Consider the following 6,793-nt stretch of genomic DNA (forward strand, 5'->3'; position numbering starts at 1 on the left):
ATGGTATTAAAGCTGGTATTGATGCTGCTGTGTACATTTAAACATCGGAGAAGAGCAAAATGCAGAATCTGAATCCTGATGAGAGCAGTGTTTTCACCTCGCTGCTCACAGCGTTAGCACACGGAGCTCCAGAGAGCGCGGGAGGAGGCACCCCCGCGGCTGCCTCGGCGGGGTCTGGGGACACAGCCCTGGGCGGACAGGACGGGACAGGGCGAAAGAAGCGGCGCGCACGGGGCGGGTGCTGCTCGGGAGCGCCGGAGCTGCGGGAGCTCAGGTGACAGCACGGGTCGCAGCGGAGTAGCTGTCATCCCGACCTCTCATCCCGAGGCAACATCCAGGTAACGCTGCGGAACGTCCCTGCCTGTCCCTTTGAACCTCGTAGCTCCACCGCCAGTGTGGCGGCAGATTAAAGCCACCGAAAGTTAGAGAACGTCAGAAATCATGAGCGAATCTTTATTCTGTGCCTTTGCTTTCTTTATGTAATCACGTAACAGAGTCTTTAAGCTGGACACGGCTTCTTTCGAAGCACAGGGTGCACGGTGCTTGCCGATGTAGAAGCCAGCAATCATCCCCCATCCATTCTTAAATATTCATCCCTAGGCCACATTTAGTGCTGGCATTTCTTCAACAGTGCTTGCTATAGTACTTCGTAAACATCATTTTATGTCAGCATCCTTTGATGGAAAGGGTTGAAGAGGTAATGCAACTCATAACAAAATTTACAATTTGTAGATGAAGAGCCACAACAGATAAATCAACTAATATCCTGCTTGATGCCAATGACCCGATTTTTTTCAGATAGATTTTTTTAGGATGTCTGGTTCAGAGGAGTGCTCCCAAAGCCTTTTGCAGCTGACAATACTTGGCATTTCTGCAAGTAAATATTAAGCCAGGCCATAAGAAACTCAGAGGGAACAGCTCCCTAGGGGGCTCTGGGTTTGACTGATTAAGCATGGCATCACGGATGGAGAAAGAACTCAGCTGCTTGGCCAGGTCCCTGCTCCATGATCAAGGGAAGGTCCTCTCCCTCCCTCTTCTAGTAATCCCACCACTTTACAGCTGTGTAATTCAGGCTTTACAGAAAACAGTTCCCTTCATTATACAATAGTGATTCATTTTTAGGACAGAATTAGTCCATACTTGGAGTATGGCTCTGTGAGAAAACAGCATATAATTTGAGTTCGAACACGAAACATACAATGAATTGTTTAGAAACAGCTTTTCTAGTTTATTCTTCTTAACCTCTGTGTGCAGAACTTTGAGAAAACAAACTTTTTTAGATGTCCTTAAAAAATTCCCCACCCCTAAATTTGTTTTTTATTGTAGACCAATGTCCCAAGAACAAGGTATACTCTGCAGGACACTGTGGTGTAACCAAACATACAGTAAAAAGGCTGACTACTTTTGGTGGCCATTTTATCTTATAAATCTCCTATGATAACCTACTGACAGATATCAGCAAGGCCATCTGATAGGCCGGAAACATGCATGTATCGGTAAACAATGCTGCATTGGTGCTCAGTGACTTTTCAACCTGCACATTGATGATTTTTTGTGTTCCACACAAGGAAGAATGCATTTTGAATCACTTGTGTCCAGAACCTGCTGAAACACCTTCCACGAGGTTTTATAGTAGAACAACAGGGAACACATTCACGTAGAGGTCAAGTGAATATCTCTGTAGCCTGCAGACTCCTGCAATATTTGCTGGGGAGCATCCTTCAAGGTTGTGCATATGCTCTCTCCTTAGAGACAGAGATTTAGAAACCTGTTGAGCTTCCCCCAGGGAAGGCTGATCATTCTACACCAGTGCAGGGACAGCAAGAACACAGATGTTCCTCTAAGTCCTTGAACAACAAACCAGCTTTCTTCCCAAGAGAGATCACCAAAACCACCATCTGGCTTCCACTGAAACTCCACCTAAGAGGCTAAAAATGGTTGTCAAACCTCAGGCATGCAACATCTAAATTATCTGAACATTTTCTATCAAACACCTCCAACACATTTGGACAGTGTACAAGTGATAAAGGAACAGAGACTCCTCTTAAAAGGGGCCATAATTCATATAATTTATTCAACTTAATCCTCAGTGCATCATCCGGTGGCTGAGCTGGATACAAATTTGAATACAAATTTGTCATGCGAAAACAAGACTAACTGGATAATTCAGGAAAATATTGCTAAAGTATTGACTTTAAAGCAAAAAAAAAAGTGTGGTACATGGTAGTGATATTTCCCAGTAGCACAACACTGGGATTATTCTGGAGGAAGAGGGTGAATGAATGAAGCAGCAGAAACAACCAAAATTCACTCTTCCAAACTGTAGCTTCATAGGAGCAGGGAATTGCAGTCAACTCTGCCCTCAGCAAGCCCTCCCACGTCAGAGGTGCTGCCACAGAAGTCCTGAGTGTATTAGCTCCCCGCAGGGATTATTATGAGCTCTGTAGGCAGCATTGTACGGAGCAACAGCGATGATGGCAAGGGATTCCCAGCAGGGCTTAGGTTGCTGCTGAAACTGTAGCTCAGGTGAAGAATAAACTAACGGTGCTTGTGCAAGGCAAGCAAAGGTGGTGAGGGCTGAAAAGATCTCACGGAGGAGAAATCAGAGTGGAGAGCACTGTCCTGATAATTAAAACAGGAAAATAAGAAAGAAGAAAAAGAAAGAAAAGCCAGGTACATAATCTCAGAATTTCATCAGATAAGGTAGTTCCTTAAATTATGAACGGCTGAAAAAAGAGAAGTAGTCCTTTTGCAAGGGCCTGCTGTGGCACCTTGAGGGTGGGGAGGATGGGCACAGCAGAGAACGTGGGTGTAGATGCTGAGGAGGCTAGCAGAGAAAAGATTCTCCACTTTTTACTGTCTCATGTGAAATTCTCCATTCTCACGCAAGCTAGCTCTCCGACGGTTTGCTAGTTGGTAAACATTTGCAGGTGCAAGGCTGTTGTGAGAACATAGTGGAATTGTTTTTAGTTTACTGGGAATAATATTTTGAAATGGGTGGTTATACCTCTTAGCCTATCACCTTGGTAGGAGGTTGACTGATGGGCCAATCATGTAATTTCTCTTTTGCGATCCATGCTATAAGAAGATGGGTTTTTGGCATTAAAGGGGTGAGCTTCGACCATCTTCTCTGACCTGAAATTACGCCGTTTTTCGCCGTCCCTGCACGCAACAGCGACATGTGGGGATGGATCAGGGAAGGTGACTGTGTCAGAGAGGGCTTGGAGGGCTTGCTGGTAGCTGGCAGAGGGAGGGCTGGCAGGCTGGGGTATGACCAGCTCTGATAACCTGTGCGGAGCAGGGATCAGGAGAAGGCTTGGAACTGCAGGGAAAACAGCAGGGGAGGGGAGACAAACTGACAAAGAAACCTTCACAATTTGTGTACAAACCCCAGGTTTCCACTCCTGTGTGGTATTTCAGAGGCTGGGACACAACTCACATGCTCTGCCTGACTGCCGGCCCTGAGCCACTACAAACGCTTGAGAGACTCCAGGCCTCCTTAGCACATCCAAACCCACCGGTGAAAGGGTCCATGGGGAACACCTGAAAACTTATACATGGACTGATCTTCATCCCAGAAGAGCTCATTTTCCTTCCAGCATCACCCCCGTTCTTCTGTTCCCTCACAGCAGCTGGGAGGTTTGGGAGCTTCCCGGCGCCGTGGGTGTGCAAAGCGCTGCGAGGAGCCAGCCATAAACCCTGACTTGAGCCAAAGGAAATTAGTTCTGCAGGTGGAAAAGTAGGGTCAGCTTAGTTTCTCTACCCTGCAAAAGATCAGAATACGTCTACATAAGCTGCTATTAACTTCTGGTATTTTTTTCAGAAGCTGAAAAAATAATGATAAATTTCATTGGAGAGCCCTCGGCTGAATAATTTTCCACTTGGAAAAGTAATGCTGTTCAAAATGAACTGATTTCTTAAATCACATCTTTTTAGAGAAACAGACAAGGCTGAATTTGTTCTATTGCCATGTTCTGAAACAAATATTAAATTTTTGCATAAGGAATCCAGCTTTCTGTCATAGAAAAAGCTCAAAATCCAAATACCAACACCATTTGGTCCCTGGAAGAACACAATTCCCACTCAAGATTTTCTAACCGGCACTGGCCACAGAGGTTGACCAGTGCTGCAGTTAAAGATCTGTTTTAACTGAATGGATAACCCCTGCACTGCTCATATATGCAGACATGTTTCCCCTGTTTCAAAGGCCTTTTTTTGGCCTTTGACCAGAGTCACTGACGGGACATTACGAATGCAGATAGCAAATTAATGCCTCTGATGTTAGCAATAGATTTCTTCATGCTTGCCCCTTTTCTAGACCACCAATTTGTGCACAGCAGTTACTACTCAATTAGAGGAATTGGCAGTCACAGCTAGTTGTCGTTTGAGAAGTGAGTGTTTCAGAGACCCTTGGCCTCACAATCTCAGCTCTTAAAAGGCTGAAACACGATCTCAGCCCCTAACCTCCGTGACGGATGAAGATGCCTGGGCAGCGATGTAGGAGAGGAAGGAAGTAAGGTGATACCACGGGCTAAATATCCCAACCCTCCCCAGCATGAAAGCAGCCTCACAGGTTGATCTAAGCCGTCAAAAATCATTCGGAGCCGACTTCCAGGGCGGCAGAGGGAGGCAGAGGTGCACGGAAGACTTTCCCCACGCAGCGGTAGATGGAGCGCTGCGGTACCAAGACTGCTCCGCACAGCCGGCTGCACCCTGCCCCGACGGGCATTGCCTCCGGAACGCTCCAGGGCTTTATTGGCAATGCTGTTGCAAGAAAATACCTGTGGATACTTAGAAACTGCAGTTAGAATTTTTAATTTTTTAAAATTAAAGCTTTGGGGAAAAAGAAAAGAGTCTGCTTAGTCTGTTTAGAGAATATCCCTCTGTAAAAGACATTGGTTTTCAGCCAGTAGTTTGCATGTATTAAAATGCCTGAAGGATTGGACCCACCATGAAATAGAAAAGTCCCACTGACTACTCTAAAAAGACTTGTCAAGTACTGTTGTAAATAAATTGTTACCCAACCTTGGATCTAATTATTTTTTAGCCTTTAAATCTGCTCTGCTTAAAAGACCAACTCATATATTTGTTTTAAACAACACCATCATTCAGAAAAATAAAGTTTTCTCCTACTCTCTCTGCACACACTCACAGACACATGCACACACACACACACGTGTGCATTCACACATATGCAGCAGTTTTAAGTAAGGACTACTGTTAATATCAACTAGGCTGTTACTTACAAAAGAATTTTATTACTCTTTGTGAACTCCTTTACAGGAATCCTTTCTCATGACTAAGAATGTTATCAGGGTTCTTGTGAAATCTAAATTATCATCTGTGTTTCCCTTTATAAGTTGACTCACAGCAGGCAATTTTCTGTTGAAATGGTCATTTAGGAGACTTTTGGAACAGTCTAGCAGGGACAACCATCTTTCAAGACATGGATGAAACTAGTTTCACTGTTCCCTCAGAAGTCAAACTATAAAGTAAAAGCAGGGAACCATCTTTGCTCCTTGTTCTCTTCAGTATCATGTTCAAAAAGGTTGTTAGGCTAAAAATGCAAAAAACTTGCTCCGAGAAAGACTTATTTCTTTCAGAATAACCCTCCCTCCTCCAATTATTTTTTAAATAGCATACCAGACTCTCACAGCCCATGTCAACAACTTGATGCATGATAGCCACATCAGATTTCTCATGTGCTTAGGTCATTAGCTAGCAAGAACATTGTCAAGCTATTAGTTTTGAAATATCGTATTTTTAGATTATTTTGGAGTTACTGGAAGTTTGATAGGAAATCTGTTCCTTCATTAAACTAATTTTTGTTAAACCCTCACATATGCATGCCACAGTCCAGATAGTTAATAGGCATTTAAGTTTAGCTTCTACATACAACCCTAAGTGCTGGCTTATCTGATTTGCAATACATTTGCGTTTTTTCTCTGACTCAGAATTCAAGAAAACTCAGCTTCAAAATATCTGAGTTTTATTGAAATATCTGTAACTTCAAGCTTCACATTAAAGCCATATCTGCTCATGTTTATCTATGATCTGTTGCACCCTCACACTGAGCTCTCCCTCTCCCCTTGTTTGCCTCTCAGTCGATGCATTCTTGAGCAGACAGGAGGTGACACATCAGCAATACAAAGCAGGACATTTCCTCAAAACTTCTGGTTTTCCCCCTCTGTAGCAGTGCTTTTCAATACCACAAAGCTGCAAAATCACAAATATCTCAGTTTCTAAGCAGGTCCTTCTCCCACTGACCCAGCATCCTTTAAAGTAACCTGGAAGTACCTAATTGATTTCAGTGGGCTCCAGAGTGGTGGAATTATCTGATCTTATCGTGTCTTCTTTTCATCTGACAACTGTAATTACGTTTAGCAGAACTGTTACAGGTGTTTCTAGAGATTCAGCTGCCTTAGAGCACAAACAATTCTGTTCTGCCAGTAAGGGCTACATATTTTTGTTCATCTGTAGTATAGGCCAATTCTAACTAGTCTTACCCACTTATTTGATTATCCCAGTATGTTTGCAGCACTGATTTATGTAACCTAATTACCCAGTTTATCAATACAGTCTACTTCAGATAATATATTTGAGGGCATCTCCTTCTCCTTTTTTAAAAAATTACACCTGTGTTGTCAACATATTTTTATGTCTGTTGATTCCTTCAGCCCTACCACAATCCCATGAAATGCAAAATCAGATTCTTTGTTTCAATTTACAGGTTAATTTGGATTTTTTTGGCACCAGCACAAGCATACATGAATTCACACCATTGTGAGATTAC

At 43.4% G+C, this 6,793-nt stretch overlaps 1 long non-coding RNA gene across 1 annotated transcript in view; it reads right to left on the minus strand.

Moving 5' to 3' along the window:
- Positions 1-36: 36 nt before the first annotated feature.
- Positions 37-6,793, minus strand: part of LOC116446991 — a 33,371-nt gene continuing 26,614 nt past the window's right edge. Inside the window, exon 4 of the long non-coding RNA XR_004241466.1 lies at positions 37-3,764. This is a non-coding gene — a long non-coding RNA (uncharacterized LOC116446991). The remainder of the gene's footprint in view (positions 3,765-6,793) is intronic.

This window comes from Corvus moneduloides, chromosome 1, assembly GCF_009650955.1.
Source record: "Corvus moneduloides isolate bCorMon1 chromosome 1, bCorMon1.pri, whole genome shotgun sequence".
Classification (NCBI taxonomy): domain Eukaryota; kingdom Metazoa; phylum Chordata; class Aves; order Passeriformes; family Corvidae; genus Corvus; species Corvus moneduloides.